The sequence below is a fragment of the Loxodonta africana genome, chromosome 27, assembly GCF_030014295.1.
Source record: "Loxodonta africana isolate mLoxAfr1 chromosome 27, mLoxAfr1.hap2, whole genome shotgun sequence".
NCBI classification, from domain to species: domain Eukaryota; kingdom Metazoa; phylum Chordata; class Mammalia; order Proboscidea; family Elephantidae; genus Loxodonta; species Loxodonta africana.
Genome location: NC_087368.1, coordinates 22472243 through 22488709, shown reverse-complemented (window position 1 = coordinate 22488709; position 16467 = coordinate 22472243). Strand labels below are relative to the sequence as shown.

General features: G+C 39.9%; 1 long non-coding RNA gene across 1 annotated transcript; it reads right to left on the bottom strand.

The window, feature by feature from the left end:
- Window positions 1-595: 595 nt before the first annotated feature.
- On the bottom strand, window positions 596-15246 carry LOC135228785 (uncharacterized). The gene is made up of 4 exons (XR_010319632.1): window positions 15109-15246; window positions 13783-13923; window positions 1372-1484; window positions 596-940 (listed from the first exon to the last, which is right to left on the bottom strand). It is a non-coding gene; the product is annotated as an uncharacterized LOC135228785 (long non-coding RNA).
- Between the last annotated feature and the right edge of the window lie 1221 nt (window positions 15247-16467).

The following is a 16467-nucleotide window of genomic DNA, read 5'->3' as shown; positions in this document are numbered from 1 at the left end:
TATAGGAAACCCTGATGGTGTAGTGGTTAAGAGCTATGGCTGCTAACCAAAAGGTCAGCAGTTCGAATCTACCAGGTGCTCCTTGGAAACCCTATGGGGCAGTTCTACTCTGTCATATAGAGTCACTATGAGTTTGTTGTTAGGTTTGTTCACCCAGAATGCAGAACAGAAAAAGTTTTTACGGGAAAAGGGAAAAATGAAAGGTGTGGCTCCTGAGATGCATTGTTCCAGAAGGAAGTTAGGGTGACCTGCCATTTCGGGGACATCCTTTCGGTACCTGGATGGCTGAAGGGAGGGAAGCAAATGCTGAGGAAGAGGTGAGCCTCAGGGCGGTGGGATTGGGGGGAAGCTAAAACACACTGCCGGCTGCACAATTGGCCCGGATGCTCAGGCAGGAACCCTCCAGTCTATTGTTACGTCTCTACTACAATTATTTTGTCTTTAGTTTTCCAATTTGTTGCACTTCACTCTGCTAAAGGGAGGGAGAAAGAGATTCTCAGCAGAAAATACAAAGGTGGCGTGGGATGACACAAGGGGCCGGAAACGTTCAGACAATGACTGTTTAATTATGTTGTAAATAATTCACTGCTGAGAAAGGGAAGAATGGAAAAGCTATTAAAGAAGTAGAGAGGATGGGGAGGGATGTCCCGGAGCCCAGTGAAGCTGGTGTGTCACTTCCGCTTAACCATGTTGTATTTTTTTAAGGACATCAACTAGGCCTTAGGAGGGCTGTACCTTAGTTTATTTAATTTAGCATGTAAATCTCCTGTCACAACCTGTGGCAATGGTGTCCAAATTTAAATGTACAAAAGCCTTCCATGTTGAAATGCAGACTCCTGGGCCCCTCGCTCAAACTCTGATCCAGTTGGTTTAGGAGCTGCAGTTTATCCTGCAGGGGTTGGATACTTTCTCCATGAACGGCACTTTGAGAAATACTGACCTAGAAGATAATGGTTGAGAATGAGAAAGCATAGTTTTGATGATCGTATTCACTCCAGAGAAACAAAAGACCGAGAATACTCAAACACTCTTAAAGAAATGCACCAGTATTTATTACAGTAAGATTTGTGTGTGTGTGTGTGTGTGTGTGTGTCTGTGAATAAGAGAGCTAAATAAGATGTTAGATAGGTGTGGGGCCCTCTGATTTAGGGAACATATGCCTTGCTACTTATCGCACTGACCCAGACCTGGTTTAAGGATTCTCCTCTTTACTAGCATATGCCTCAAACGCTTTTTCTAAAGCCCATCAAATTGGTAGCAAATGTGAAACATTTGCTGGCCCGTCCACCTAATCTATCATAGTAGAATACAAAAAGATACGAAGAGACTGGGGTGGATAAAGGAAATCAATACCCGTTTCCTGTTCTTTACCTTGAGATCCTTTGCCTGGTTTCAGTATGTCTTCAGCAGAATAAGAAACACAGCTGGAATTACCAATCAAAATCAGATAAAACACAGGCGATAAGACAATGTGTCTCTCCATTCTGCAGATAAGAAATCTGAGTTATAACAGGTCTGGGTTATCTGAACCAACTGCAGTGTTGTAGTTGTTAGAATTTTTATGTGTTTTAACAGTAATTTATAAACTTAATCATAAGGTATTGAGAAACAAAGCAAATATTCCAACAACACACTATTGAGACAGTCAAGCACAAAATCTAATTCTCTACAAATGACAGATAACCCTACATACCTTACAATTTAGTTTGTAATCTTTTAAAAAAACCCTGGCTACTTCTTAACTGTATGTACCTGACCAAATCTAAACATATTTCCACATTTCTACACTTTATCTATTGGACAACAAAAACAAAGAGCTAGTTTATTTGTCATTTCTAGCCTGATGGCTTCACAAAACATTCTTTGCAAAATGTTTTATAAATTGGCTCTAATTAAATTGGTCTATGATTCTTTATAAATCATGTTTTCAAAAAATTCATATGATCTCTTATCTACTTAGAAAATAGCATGCTTATTATGTAAACACTAAATTTTTCAAGTAAATCATGATAAAGATTAAGTAAAATAATCAATTATTAGACTACTCCATTTTCCATACATCATTGAAGTTGCTGCTTGATATCACACCTGAGTCATTTCTTCCAAACACTCATACAGTGAAAAAGAACGTACCCTTTTCCATATCATTTGTATAGAAATAAGTTCAGTATTATGATCGATAAAGTTATAGGAGACCCTAAGGAGCCCTGGTGATGCAACAGTTAAGTGCTCTCTGCTGCTAACTGAAAGGTTGTCTGTTTGAACCCACCCAGCAGCTTCAGCTTTGTGGGAGAAAGACCTGGCGATCTGCTTTCATGAAGTGTACAGCCAAGAAAACCCTACAGGGCAGTTCCACTGTATCACATGGGTTGCTATGAGCTGAAAATTGACTTGACCGTACCTAACAACAACAACAAGGTGCAGAAAGAAAGCCTATTTACAACAAGCCTAATAAGGCCTCTTCCCACAAGCACATGGGCACCCACACTTAATGTGGTTACTGTCAACTTCCTCTAATTTCATTACATAAAGCAAGGTTTTTACCCCCAAGTTGTCCCCTATAAAAGAGGGAGTTGCCTAATATTCAAGTCCTTACAACCTTTTTCCCATTATGGGTCTCTCTTGATTTTGAGCAACAAAGTACTATTTGGGAATGAGGAATTACCCTGAAATGACCTTCTTTAACACGAATCTTGGATGCTGAGAGCAGTCTTCTGATGAAATAAGTTAAAATTTTTGAAAGAAGAAAAAGAAATTTAACACAAATACAATAATTACCACTGCGTGCATAACCTCACAGACACGTGTGTTAGATATCATCTTAAAAAACTCTTTAAAATCTTTTTTGAAAGAGATTCAGAAAGCGATTGCATTGAGGAGGTCCCTAGGACACACGAAACAAACAAAAGAGAAACCTTCCTCGTATTTAGCAAGTAGCCATTTGTGATTTAGGATTTAGGATATAGTCTAATAATACCATACCTGGATTTGAAAGTGTTGTGTTTCAAAGGAAGCCCTGGTGGTGTAGTGGTTAAGAGCTACGACTGCTAATCAAAAGGTTGGCAGTTCAAATCCACTAGGTGCTCCTTGGAAACTCTATACAGGAGTTCTACTCTGTCCTATAGGGTCGCAATGAGTCAGAATCGACTTGACAGTAAAGTGTTTTTTGTTTTTTTTTTTTTATTTCAAAAACCTGCTTGGAAGTGAAGATGACGTATTCTGAAAAACCGTTAGATGAATCCGAGATCAGTTCTAGTCCTGACATTGACGTTGTATTTTGTTAATCTGGATTAGGACTGCCCTGACCTAAAAATTATTGTTCATCCTTAGGAGAAGTGTAAATGTGAGTGTTCTTTTGTAAGCATTCGATTATTGGAGAATATATTATCAGGATACTGATGCCCTGAATTCGGACTTCTAGCCTCCAGAACTGTGAGGAAATAAATTTCTGTTCTTTGAAACTACCCACTTTGTGGTATTTTGTTGTCACCCTAAGAAACTAAGAACATGGGGAGTTGAAAGTGCCTGAGAATTTAAGTTCTCCCAAGGGTAGTCTCTAATTAACAACTAATGGGTGTCAAAACCAAACCCAACCCACTACCATCAAGTTGATTCTGACTCATAGCAACCCTACAGGACAGAATAGAACTGCCCCATAAGATCTCCAAGGGTGTAATCTTTATGGAAGCAGACCACCAAATCTCTCTCTGCTGGAGTGCCTGGTGAGTTCAAACCTCCGACTTTTCAGTTAGTAGCTGAAAACTTTAACCACAGTGCCACCAGAGCTCCTTACTAATAGGTGCAGGGGTATAAATATGCCAGCTCCCTCGCCATTGATGGGGACAACTGTGAAGCAGTTCCCAAAGCGCCTGCATGGAATTGAGCCAGAGTTACCAGCCCTGGGATTTTGCTTGATACCCTTGCTTGGCCTCCTTCCCTTCCTAGTCTCCCTTTCAACCTCTCTACTGTTTTTTTCTGGGAACACTTCCTGTTACCTCATTTCCACATGAATCTTCATCTCAGGATCTACTTCTAGGGACTCCCTCTTAAGTCAGGGGGTTCACTGTGGACCCTCACAATGACTGCTTTGTCTATGCCTTGGAGGTCATACCCTCAGCCTTGTGGGTGGAAAGTCGGATTCCTTCCTGAGGGAAATGGACACTACTGCTGGAGCAGGAAAGACAACAGGCTGTCTCCTCTTTGTGGTAGATGCTGCCCAGATCTCCCCTTCAGGACTAGGATAGAGACACTCCTCCCCCAGCCACTGGAGCTCTGGCAATTGACAGCCCATGTCCATGACTGGTCAATGTGGGAGTACAAAGGCCAGAACCCTCGTCTACATTTGGGACAACTTTGAGCACTAGCCCAGCTCTAGAACTCTCAGTGGTATTGGCTGAGGCCTCTGTTGCAATTCACTGAAGCTCAACTTCTCCCTTTGTCCAACCCTGCTACTCTTACTTCTCCACAGGCCTTGTCCTCAAGGGCATTCTTCCATAAACCTCGGTCAGTAAAGCTCTCAGAATCTGTTTCCTGAGGAAATTGACCTAAGGTATTCCTACACCCAGGTAAAGAATGTGAGGGAGACCTGAATCCTGAGTTTAGAGATGCCTGGAAACAAAGGCTCAGAGAGGTGAAATGGTTTGTCTGAGGTTACACAGCTTATAAAGACTAACAGAGTCTGACTCAAAGCACTTGGATTTTATTTTGGAGCCCTTTTCTTTTGCACCTAAAACACACAAAATATACGGCTAAATTTTATTATTGAAGATCAATAGTGATTTATTTTTATTGTCTTTATCTTAGCAATATTTCAAAATACTTTATTTTATTTGTTTTAATTTCCCCTAAATGAAAATAAGCACTGACAAAACACTCTTCAAAATGATGGATCATTTATCCTCCTCTCTGCCAAGTAAAAAAAAAAAAAAAAATTTTTTTTTTTTTTTTTTTTTTTCTGCCAAGTACACTTCTCTTGTGTTCTCACTGAGATCAAAATAGGAGTATTCTGGCAGTTAGTACTCAGAACAATACCCAGAGAAATACTGTGTGCTCTCAGGATAAGCTTCTGGAAGCTGGAAGAAAGTTCCCGTCATGTACTAATGATAGCGTTTCCCTTTGGAGCAGATGCCCAAGAGAATAGCTGCTTAATGGCAGAACTTTCATCAACTTCCCAGACAAGTTCCTGTCAACTGCAATTAATGACAAAAGGTGTACGCGGGTGTGAACATGGAGCATAGAAACACACACACAAAAAAACCTCTTTTCCTTTCACTATTTTATGTCAGGTTCTGTCAACCTATGAGAAAATAGGATTAAGCAAAAATGTTCATTACGTTATCTATTATGCCTCGCTGTGCTATGGCTGCAGAAAATGAATATGATTATATGCAACATTTTCCTAGATAGGACATAGTATTAATAAAAAGAAAGAGATAATCTCCCCTGCTGTGGAGCCTTAGAAGAGAATAAATTCTGAAGAAATTATTCTTGATAACATCTAAAATTAGGTCCACAATACTTTACTGATACATATTAAATGCATTTCATTAGTAGTATAGAGATGGGAGAGGAAGTAGTAAAAGGGAAAAAAGAAATGTGAGAATACAGAGTGGCTGGCAAGAATGAGAATGTGAAATTGATAAGGGGGCTAAAGCTGCTGATTGGTTTTACCAATCTAAGCAGCCTGACCTAGTGTGGCAATTATTATCTCCTGAGTTTTTGTACCAAAAAATAATAATAATGCTCTCCCACTGTTGGATAGAGCTTTCCTATGTGTTATGGGTTGAATTGTGTCCCCCAAAATTGTGTGCCAACTTGGCAAGCCAATATTGTGTGGTTGTCCTCCATTTTGTGATCTGATGTAATTATCCATTGTGTTGTAAACCGTAACCTCTATGATGTTAATGAGGCAAGATTAAAGGCAGTTATGTTAATGAGACAGGACTCAGCCTACAGGATTAGATTGCATCTTGAGTCAATCTCTTCTGAAATATAAAAGAGAGAGTTGAGCAGAGAGGAGAGGGACCTCATTACCACCCAGCAAGAAGACCCAGGAGCAGAGCATGTCCTTTGGATCCAGGGCCTCTATGCTAAGAAGCTCCTAGACCAGGGGAGGATTGATGACAAGGACTTTCCCCCAGAGCCAACAGAGAGAGAAAGCCTTCCCTTGGAGCTGGTGCCCTGAATTCAGACTTTCAGCCTCCTAACTGTGAATAATAAATTTCTGTTTTTTAAAGCCATCCACTTGTGACATTTCTGTTATAGCCCTAGAATCCAGTGCCGTCAGCAGCACTAGATAACTAAGACACTATTTTGTCACGTCCAACATGGTAGCTACTCGCCACGTGTAGTTACTGAGCACTTCAAATCTAACTAACACAACTGGGGAATTTGAATAACCACATGTGGCGAGTGGCTACTGATTGGATAGGGCAGTTCAAAATTACATAACAAAGTGAAAATTCTCTTTCTTAACATCTGCCATTAGAATTCCTTTTAGGCAAGAAAATGTCTTTCTTTTGGGTGACCTATGATAAGGGTTGGTTAAGTGTTACGGCTGCTAACCAAAGGGTCAGCAGTTCGAATCTGCCAGGCGCTCCTTGGAAACTCTATGGGGCAGCTCTACTCTGTCCTATAGGGTCACTATGACTAGGAATCGACTCGAAGGCACTGGGTTTTTCTGGATGGTAAGGGTTATGGTAAGCCCATATGGGATGGTATTACACTTTATATGTAACCAGTTGTTTAATTCTCAGATTAACTTGGTGAGAGGGTTATTATTTTCACAAATATTAAAAAATATAATTTTCCAGGCATAAAAATTTAAATAAATTGCCGTGAGTCACATAATTAATAGAGATTCCAAAACATGGCTGGACATGCGTTAGGAAAGATCTTAAAAGATGATAAGAGAAAGATGGAGAGAATCTGGGAATCTATGGAGTAAAAAAAGCTCATGAAGCTACAGTGAAAGGGCTCAAGCTTTGCCCAAAATATGGTAGCCATTAAAAAGAAAAAAAAAGTTTTTTTTTTTTTTTTTATTACCTACATTTGGCAAGCCAAGCCCATTGCTGTCAAGTCAATTCCAGCTCATACCTATATATGGCTATTTAAATACATTAAAATATAATAAATTTAAAATTTAATTTCTTGGTCACAATGACCACATTTCCTGTGATCAGTAGTCACATGTGGCTAATGGTGGCCGATATTAGACAGTACAGAAGTAGAACATTTCCATCCTCACAGGAACTTCTATGGGACAGCCCCTAGCCAAAAGACAGTGTCTGGGGAGGTGGTTTTCACTGATGTGAGGTAAGCCTCTCTTTCACCTTTCCCACAAATTCCCAACAAAGCCTATTAGATTTGTGACTGCTCTGTGGGAGTGAGAGAAAGGGCTGCATTTCTCTCCTAAGTCAGGATGACAAGGTGCATGCGGTATAATTTAAAAAGCAAGAGATTGGAGTCTGAGCGGTCATGAGAAGTTGAAAAAGCATTGTTGGGGTGAGGGAGGTGACTTGGGACTCTCAGACGTGGAATTGGAGGAGTGGTGGTAGTTTGTACCTCTTTTTACTAAGACTTGTGGCTATAGTGACATCTTCCTACCCCTGCCCCCAGCCTCTAGCTGACAGTATTCTTGTGACCACTCTTACAATGTGAGAAGGGGAATTAACACTCTACTTGGTTCCTGACCCCAGAGTCCTTAAAATATTGGTCAAGATTTTTTGAAAGCCACAGTTTGTAGTCTGTTGGTATCTACCCATCTTGTTATTGATTTTAAGTCACCACGCAGGTGACATTCCTGGCTCTAAATAATGGTGATAGCAGCAAGAAATATAAGCACAAAATACTATTTGAAGCACTTTGTATGTATTAAATGTATTTAATCATCAGGTTAGCTCAATGAGTTAGTTTGTATATTTATCCCCATTTCAGAGGCAATGAATCTGAGATACAAAGAAGTTAGGTAACTTGCCATAAGTCACACGGTAACTGAGAGAACCAGGTTTTGAATAAGTTTGTCCCTAGACTGCAACAAATGTCTTTCTTATATTCTAACTGGCAGGTAACCATAGTGACTCTCTTGCTGGCTTGGCCCCTGAATCTCATGGTACTTCATAGCCAAAAGAGCCCACTCTGCAGGTGAATTTCAAATTTTAGTTCATGTGCCCATGATCGCTGGGTGTGTGGAATTGGAGGGCTGAAGAACATCAGAGGCATCCTGAATTCTTTGTGAATCTGAAGGTACCAATCTTCACCCTTTGTGTGGGAAATAAAAGTGACCCTGGTCAGTCATGCAACTCTCTGAGAGAACAGGCTGCTAAGCTATGAAGAATGTCTGGATGTTCTCTGAGCATCGAGCTGGTGCCATTTCACTAGCCATGTTAGAAAAAGGAGAGCAAGGGGTAGCAATATAAGCAATAGACAACTAATGGAGCATTACAGACTTGTAGAATGGTAGTGGTGGGATGGACTTCAGCAGTCACCTGGTTGGGGACATTCTCAATAGCTGGTCTGTAGACCAGCACTTCAGGTTCATTTAGGGAGATTCTTACACATTCAGAGGCAAGATCTCACCCTTGGAGACTCTGATTCAGTAGGTTTGTAATAGGACCTGGATACCTGTGTTTTTAAGGAGATTTTCATTATAAGAAGTCCATTGAACGGAAAAACCAGAACACAAAGACAATGTTGACATGTAGAAAATGTAAATAATGTTACTGAACAATTTGTGTGGAAATTGTCAAATGGGATCCTAACTTGCTGCATAAACTTTCACTAGAACACACACACAAACAAAAAAAAATTTTCTTTAAAGAAAGAAATCCATTGGTCACCTTTGGACGATCTTAGTGGTGCAGTTGGTTAATGGGCTAGCCTTCTAACACAAAGGTTGAAGGTTCCAGTTCACCCCGAGATGCCTTGGAAGAAAGACCCGGTGATCTCCTTCAGGAAAATCAGCAATGGAAAACCCTGCAGAGCACAGTTCTACTCTGATACATACGGGGTCACCATGATTCAGAATCAACTTGACAATAAGGGTAAACAATTTATTATTTTAAAATCTGGCAAATAAAAGGAAAAAAATCACTCATGTATCCTGCTTTCCATTTACCAATTCTATATCTGGAGAATTAAATAGCTATTTTGGGAAAGTTTGTTTTCACAGAAATATTGCAGCTAACAAGTAAAGAAAGAATATTGAATTACATCATCACCACTGTAAAACTCCAAATGAATCAGTGGATCTAAGCAATGACCATCAACAGGTGCAAACAACACAGAATGGGTCTCCTGATAGCAGTACACTAGACCGCATATTAAGTATTCTCACCAACAACATCAAACTGAAATCTCATTAGGCCTCTAGATCTCACTTCCAATTCACAGAAAATGCAGAGGACAGAGGAACATGCTAAATGATACCACTGGGGTTTAAAAATCAAAATTCAAACTGGGAGAACCTCTACAGGTTGAATGACCTACTTTCTTCATCAAATGCATTACAAGAGCTAAAAAAGGGGGGACCCACAGAGCAAAAATGACTTAAGAGGCCTATCAACCGATCAAAAATTGGGATTTTGATTTGATCACAGAAATTGTTAAAAACATGTTAATTTTGTTAGGAGTGATAATTGTATGTCTTTAGAGATATCTACCAAACTATTTTGGATGAACTGAATATGAATATTTATAGATAAAATAAAAGGGCTTACTTTAAAATAATTTGAGGGTAGTAAGTTGGATAAGGAGGTAAATGAAACAAGACTGGTCTGGTCCTAAGTTGATAACTGTTGAAGGTGGGTGATGGATACATTAGAATTCATTATAGTATTCTTTCAACTTTTGTTTATGGTTGAAGTTTCCCATCATAAAAAAAGATTAAAAAAACTATCTCCAAAAATGCAAAGGCTTTGGCTACATCAAGGGTTGGCAAACTACAGCTCTTAGGTGTGGTAGGAAAAAAACACCACAAAGTTTAGTAAAGCAAAAAGAAAGTTTTATTCAGCATATATTCAAAAACAAAAAAGTGGGAAGCTGACGAGCATGCTGCCAGAGCTAAAGTCTGCCCCAACCTGACAAAGGTTACAGAATCATCAGTATATATTAACATCATGGAAGGGGCAGAATCATTGAAAACTTTGTCTTTTCACAGATTGACCGGAAATTGTGATCTTATATTTTGAATCATCTTTCTTAACAATCCTTGGTACAGGTTTCAGAAATGACAGAAGGGTCTTCATTGGACCAACAATTTTCTATTTACTAAATAGAAATAGATAAGAGTGTAAAGTTTTTGTATTCTGTTTGATTGGTTTATGTGAAAGTTTCCCTAAAAAGATAGTTTTCTTCCCTAAAAGATAATTTCTAAGATTGTCACAACTATTGTCTGTATCTCAGGACCCAGTTGATGTGTACTTGTGCGCCCAGCTCTAGCTGGGTCACATTCTTTTTGCTCAAGGCCAGGGAATAATGATTCCAAAATTATTTTCTGAATTATAGGGTAAATCTAGTCTGCCACCTGTTTTTGTAAATAAAGTTTTATTGGGGCACAATAAACGATACTCATTCATTTTTATATTGTCTAAGGCTGTTTTCAGACTACAATGGAAGAGTTTAGTAGGCGCAACAAAGGCTGTATGGCCCTCAAAGCTACATAGGAAATATCCGGCCCTTTGCACACAGTTTGCCAAACCCTGAGTTAGATGAAATTTTAAATTGAAAAAAGAATTGAGCTCTTTTTTTTGGTTATTGTTGTACAGAACATTTCTTGTGTGTTTGTATGTGTTTAAGCTTCTTTAGCTTTTTGACTAATGTTAGAAGGAATGTAAGAATATCATCATTCTGCAACTCCAAATGAGCCAATGTATCTAGGCAATGGTCATCAATAGCGATAGATCTAGGCATTCATCATCAATGAGTAATATGTAAGAGTATTGATCCAATGTATAAGACTAGGGAATGAAAACTTTGAGCTCAGATGATTCCAATGACTGGACCAAGTTGAAAACATTCATCTCCTTCCCCTCCATTATTCGTATGAGGAAAGAAAATAGTTAAGCTATGGAACAGATACCAAGATAAGACCCCTACTCAGAGCCCCAAATGTGTTTCATCATGCAGCATTCTTATGACTTGTTCTAAAGTAGTAACTTCCTACAGTGTGCTCCAACGTTTAAAAAATACCAGTGTGTGGATCCTAGCAAGATATGTTTTGTATCAATTTTCTCTGTCTGAAAACTTGTAGTTTCTACTGATTATTTTGGTCAGGAAAACATTGAACCTAGTAGCATTATTACCTACTAAGTGGAGAAAGAAAGCAAGGTAGTTAATATAATTACTGTCCCTACAGTGATGGTCCCTACATCATCTGTCTCAATTTTCTAGTAAACTGTGCAGTATAGATTGTAGAGGAAGTTGTCATCGTCCAAAGACTAGCTTCTCTGAAGGACGATTATATTGCTGATTTAGGTAGTGGTTGAAGTTGAGAAGTGGGAGGGGAATTGGTAGGAAAAAAAAATGCTTTACAAATCCAGGGCTGGAGCAGTTGAAAGGCTTGGAGTTGAAAGACTTGAGTTCAAGTACTGGCTTTGCTCTTACCACAAGCCACTTCTCTGAGCCTCAGCTTCCACTGCTGTAGCAAGTTAACTTCCTAAGTTTATTGTGAAAATTAGCTAGAATGATACATGTGAAATAATTTTGTAAACTCTACAACACTAGGTAAATATAAAGGGTCATTACCTAAGCTCATTCTGAATGAGTCATTCACTCTGCCAATGAACTAGATTCCTCACTGACAGTTGCCCAATCAGGAATGTTAAAAGAACAGTTTGTAATTGGATGATTTCCTCTGAATCTAGCCTGTAGCACCTCCTTCATCCCTGGCTGTATGATCAAGAATGACTTTTTAAATCAAGTAGCTTAATTTCTATTTCTTCTGCTATCCCCAGGAGGCATGAAAAGACGGGTTGGATGGGAAGCCATGAAGAGGGAGCACAGAATAAAAGGAGAATGAGAAGCTCAGGCTGCTGCACACCTCTTTTAAAAAGCAATATTTCTCTGCAATTTGGCAGAGAGTGGGTAAAACACACAAACAGAAAAGATTTGTGTGCTATAAAACAGCACTGAGAAGTCATGTGTGCTATAAATTAGAAGTGTGGAAGACAGAGAAGGTAGGCGTGTTTCCAGATTGACTTGGGTTGAGGTCCTCCATAGCTCGATATTCCAAAGCCAAATACAGTTTCTTGGTATTGTTCATATCCCTGGTATCCTACAAGCCTATTTACTCCTCTGGGTTCCTCCCAGTACCTAGCAAAGTGTTATGCACAGAACAAGAGCTCAATAAGTATTTATGGAATGAATAGTCCTTCCGTTAGAGCTGAAAATGGAGAGTTGGCTACACATATTTCTTTCCTTCTGTAAAGGGACTTAACAGCTCAGAGGAGGGCTGAGCCATTAAAACAACATTGAGAATTCAGTCCAGGTTTGAGGTGATTGTCATCCTGTTTTCTCTGGGTTGGCCAGACACCCTAACTACTTTTGACCATTCTGTACAGCCGGTATACAGCCAGAAGCTTCTGACAGACTGAAGGGCAGACTAGGATGCCAATATTGTCATCTAAAAATTTTGCAGAGATATATTTTTGGCGCTGTGTTAGCAGCAGCATTCTTGCTCTTGTGTACAGCCTAATTGGTCCTCAGAGCAGGATATTTTTAATGGGTGCATCCTTTCCACCTCGCCTGCCTCCAAATACACCAGTGAAAGCTTTTGCTACTTAAAAAAAAAAAAAAAAATAGAGTGGTTTCTCCAAAAGGTCTTTGCTGCATTAAGTTCCTCTGGTATCCTAGATATTAAACAATTCTATAGCTACTAGCAATATTATTGATAACAAATAATAAAGATATTAAATAAAATTATTTATTATCTATATATTATATCCAAAACCAAACCAAACCCAGTGCTGTAGAGTCGATTCCAACTCATAGCGACCCTATAGGACAGAGTAGAACTGCCCCATAGAGTTTCCAAGGAGCTCCTGGTGTATTCGAACTGCCGACCCTTTGGTTAGCAGCCGTAGCACTTAACCACTATGCCACCAGGGTTTCCTCCATATATTATATAGATATCAATTAATTTTGTTTCTGTTGTTAGTTGCCGTCAAGTTGATTCAGGCTCATGGCCACATTACTTATAACAGAACCAAATGTTGCCTGGTCAAACGGCATCTTCGCGATCACTGAAATGTTTGAGCCCATAGCTGCGGCTATTGTGTAGCATTTTCCTACCTAGGGGGCTCATCTTCCAGCACTGTATCAGATAATATTCTATAGTGATTCATACGGTTTTCACTGGCTAATGTTTTGACAGTAGATAGCCAGGCCTGCCTTAGTCTGGAGGTGTCACCAAAACCTGTCCACCATGGGTGATCCTACTGGTATTTGAAACAACAGCGACGTAGCTTCCAATATCATAGCAACACATGAGCCACCACGGTATGACAAAATGACAGTTTTAGTAACTATATGATACTGAGAGAATGGCATTCCTTTCTGAAGTTTAACCTAGGTGATCCAGGCAGGAGTGGTTCTCTTTGATAAATTTATTGCTTAGGACTTGTCTTAAATCAGGTTACATAGAAGCAGAGGAAGGGATGGGGATTCTTCTTATTGGGGGAATATTCCCAGAAGGTGAGTAAGGGATGGAGGATTGGGTAAGACTTCAGCTTGATCCCATGGGGAAAAGTCTGAAACACAAATTGCATCACAAATTACCTATCTCACCTTGAGGCAAGGTTTCCCAGGCTGTAATCTTCACGGAAAGATCCCTGGTGGTGCGGTGGTTGAGAAATTAGCTGTTAGCCCAAAGGTCGGTGGTTCCAACTCACCAGCCACTTGGTGGGAGAAAGATGTGGCAGTCTACTTCTGTAAAGATGACAGCATCAGAAACCCTGTGAGGCAGCTGTACTCTGTCCTGTAGGGTCACCACGAATTTGAATTGACTTGATGGCAAAGGATTTTTTTTTTTTTTTTGATAATCATCATGGAACCACGTTGCCACAGCTTTCTTCCTCAGGTCTCTGGTGGGTTTATACCACACACCTTTCAGTTCACAGCTGAGCGCTTAAGCACTGTGCCATCAGGGCTCCTCAAAGCAGATATACACATATACAGATCTATATGTATGTACATATATATAATTCCATACCATATCCATTTTGCTGCTGGCACCAAAATGGAAATAACTTTTGTTAGCTCACTGGCATTAAGAAAAAATAGATGAGAATTCATTTGACATTTTGTGTGTGCTAATGTGATGGAATTTGCTAAAATTATACATATTCTCTGCTCTTCTAACCTCTTTTTAAATTGTAAAAATACCTAATAGTTTATGCTGTTTCTAAAGGTGTCATTTATTATGTGTTGTTTTTTAATTCTTCTACTAATTATTTTTATTATTCCAGAATTCTTTTTTTTTTAACATGTGCACAAAACAGGTATGAAAAAGCTATTTGCATAAAGCAAACAAACAAAAACCTTAAATACATATAATACAATCCAAAATATTTTCAAATACTCTATCTTCCTGGAAAGATAAAGACAGGTATATATCTGGACCCAGAATAAAAGATACATTTCCCTATGAGAAATACAAAATACATTTCCCTAGGAGAAAATAAAAAATAATCTGGAGGATATGAGAATAGGAGAGTGGGGAGGCTTTGAAGGCAAAACAGAGTATATAAAAGATTACCAGGAGTCCCAGCTGAAGGTAGCTTAGAAAAGATCAGAAAGGTGATAGTTTTCGAGGGCAAGCAGAACTATGTGTGATAACCTCAGATGAATAGTAAAGTCCTGAGATCAAAAGGGAGTATCAATACAGAAGAAGGAAGCTGAAGGCGTCAAGAAGACTCTGTAGGTAGAAAAGGGTTCAGAAACTTTTAAGGGAACAGAATTTAAACCAGGTTCAAGAGAAGGCTAATGCACAACCCCCTAGAGTTTACAACCTAACCAAAATTCTTGTAGCTTGCTTAATAAAAAATAATAAAGAAATAAACAACCCTTTCCCAGAACTGGACCCTTGACTTTGCTCCTTCTCCTGGGACTCACCAAAACTGGTCCTTCAAGGATTGTTGCTCCAACAAGGAGCAGAATGCCTGCTGAGAAGTTACCCTTGTCCTCTGGCCTCTAGTGGGAGACACAAGGTACCATTTGAAGAGATGACTAACAGTTGAGTCACAGAGCCATCCCTCTCTCCACCCCTCACTCCCACTGCCCAGGGGAAGTAATCAGAAGTTTGTGTTTCAGGGTCAAAAAGGGGAAACTCCAGACAGCGTGGGCTCCCTGAGAACACCTGGGCATTTCTTTCTTTTTCTTTTTTGTATTTTAGATGAAGGCTTACAGAGCAAATTAGTTTCTCATTGAACATACATATATTGTTTTATGACAGTTGTCGCCAACCCCACGATATGTCAACATGCCCCTCTTCGCAACATTGGTTTCCCTATTACTAGCTTTCCTGTCCCCTCCTGCCTTCTTGTCTTTGCCCCTGGGATGGTGTGCCCATTTGGTCTCATTTTTGTTTATGGGCCTTTCTAATCTTTGGCTGAAGGGTGAACCTCAGGAGTGACTTCAGTACTGAGCTAAAATGGGGTCCATTGGTCATACTCTCAGGGTTTTTCCAATCTCTGTCAGACCAGTAAGTCTGTTTTTTTTGTGTGTGTGTGAGTCAGAATTTCGCTCTACATTTTTCTCCAGCTCTGTCTGGGACCCTCTATCATGATCCCTGTCAGAGCACTCATTGGTGGTAGCACGGCGCTGTCTAGTTGTGCTGGACTCAGTCAGGTGGAGGCTGTGGTAGTTGTGATCCATTAGTCCTTTGGACTAATCTTTCCCTAGTGTCTTGGTTTTCGTCATTCTCCCTTGCTCCAGACAGGGTGAGACCAGTGGAGTATCTCAGATGACCACTCACAAGCTTTTAAGACCCCAGATGCTACTCACCAAAGTAGGACGTAGAACATTTTCTTTATAAACTATGTTATGCCAATTGAGCTAGATGTCCCCCGAGGCCATAGTCCCCAGCATTTAGCCCAGTAATTCTGTGCCTCAGGGAGTTTGGAGAACATCCAGACATTTCTGAGGGCAGTGAGTGGTGGTGGACCAGCTGAGCCTGGCCTGGCAGATGCTAAAATGGTTCTGTAAAGCAAAGCGTGATCACAGCAGTGATCACAGAATGCTGGGCCCACTCCTAGGGCAATGTAAGAGATGACCCCCTGGGAGGTGGGCAGAAAGTGCTAGCCCTTCCTTTTTTTTTCACCTAAAATTAAGCTTTATTAATGATGAATACACATATTGAAGCTGGTGCCTTGAGTGTGTATCAGCCGGTTACAAGTTACCTACCATCTTTGAGGTGTCTTAAGACAAGAACGGGAGCCCACTATGCCAGGGAGTGGGGGGCCTGACCTTGGC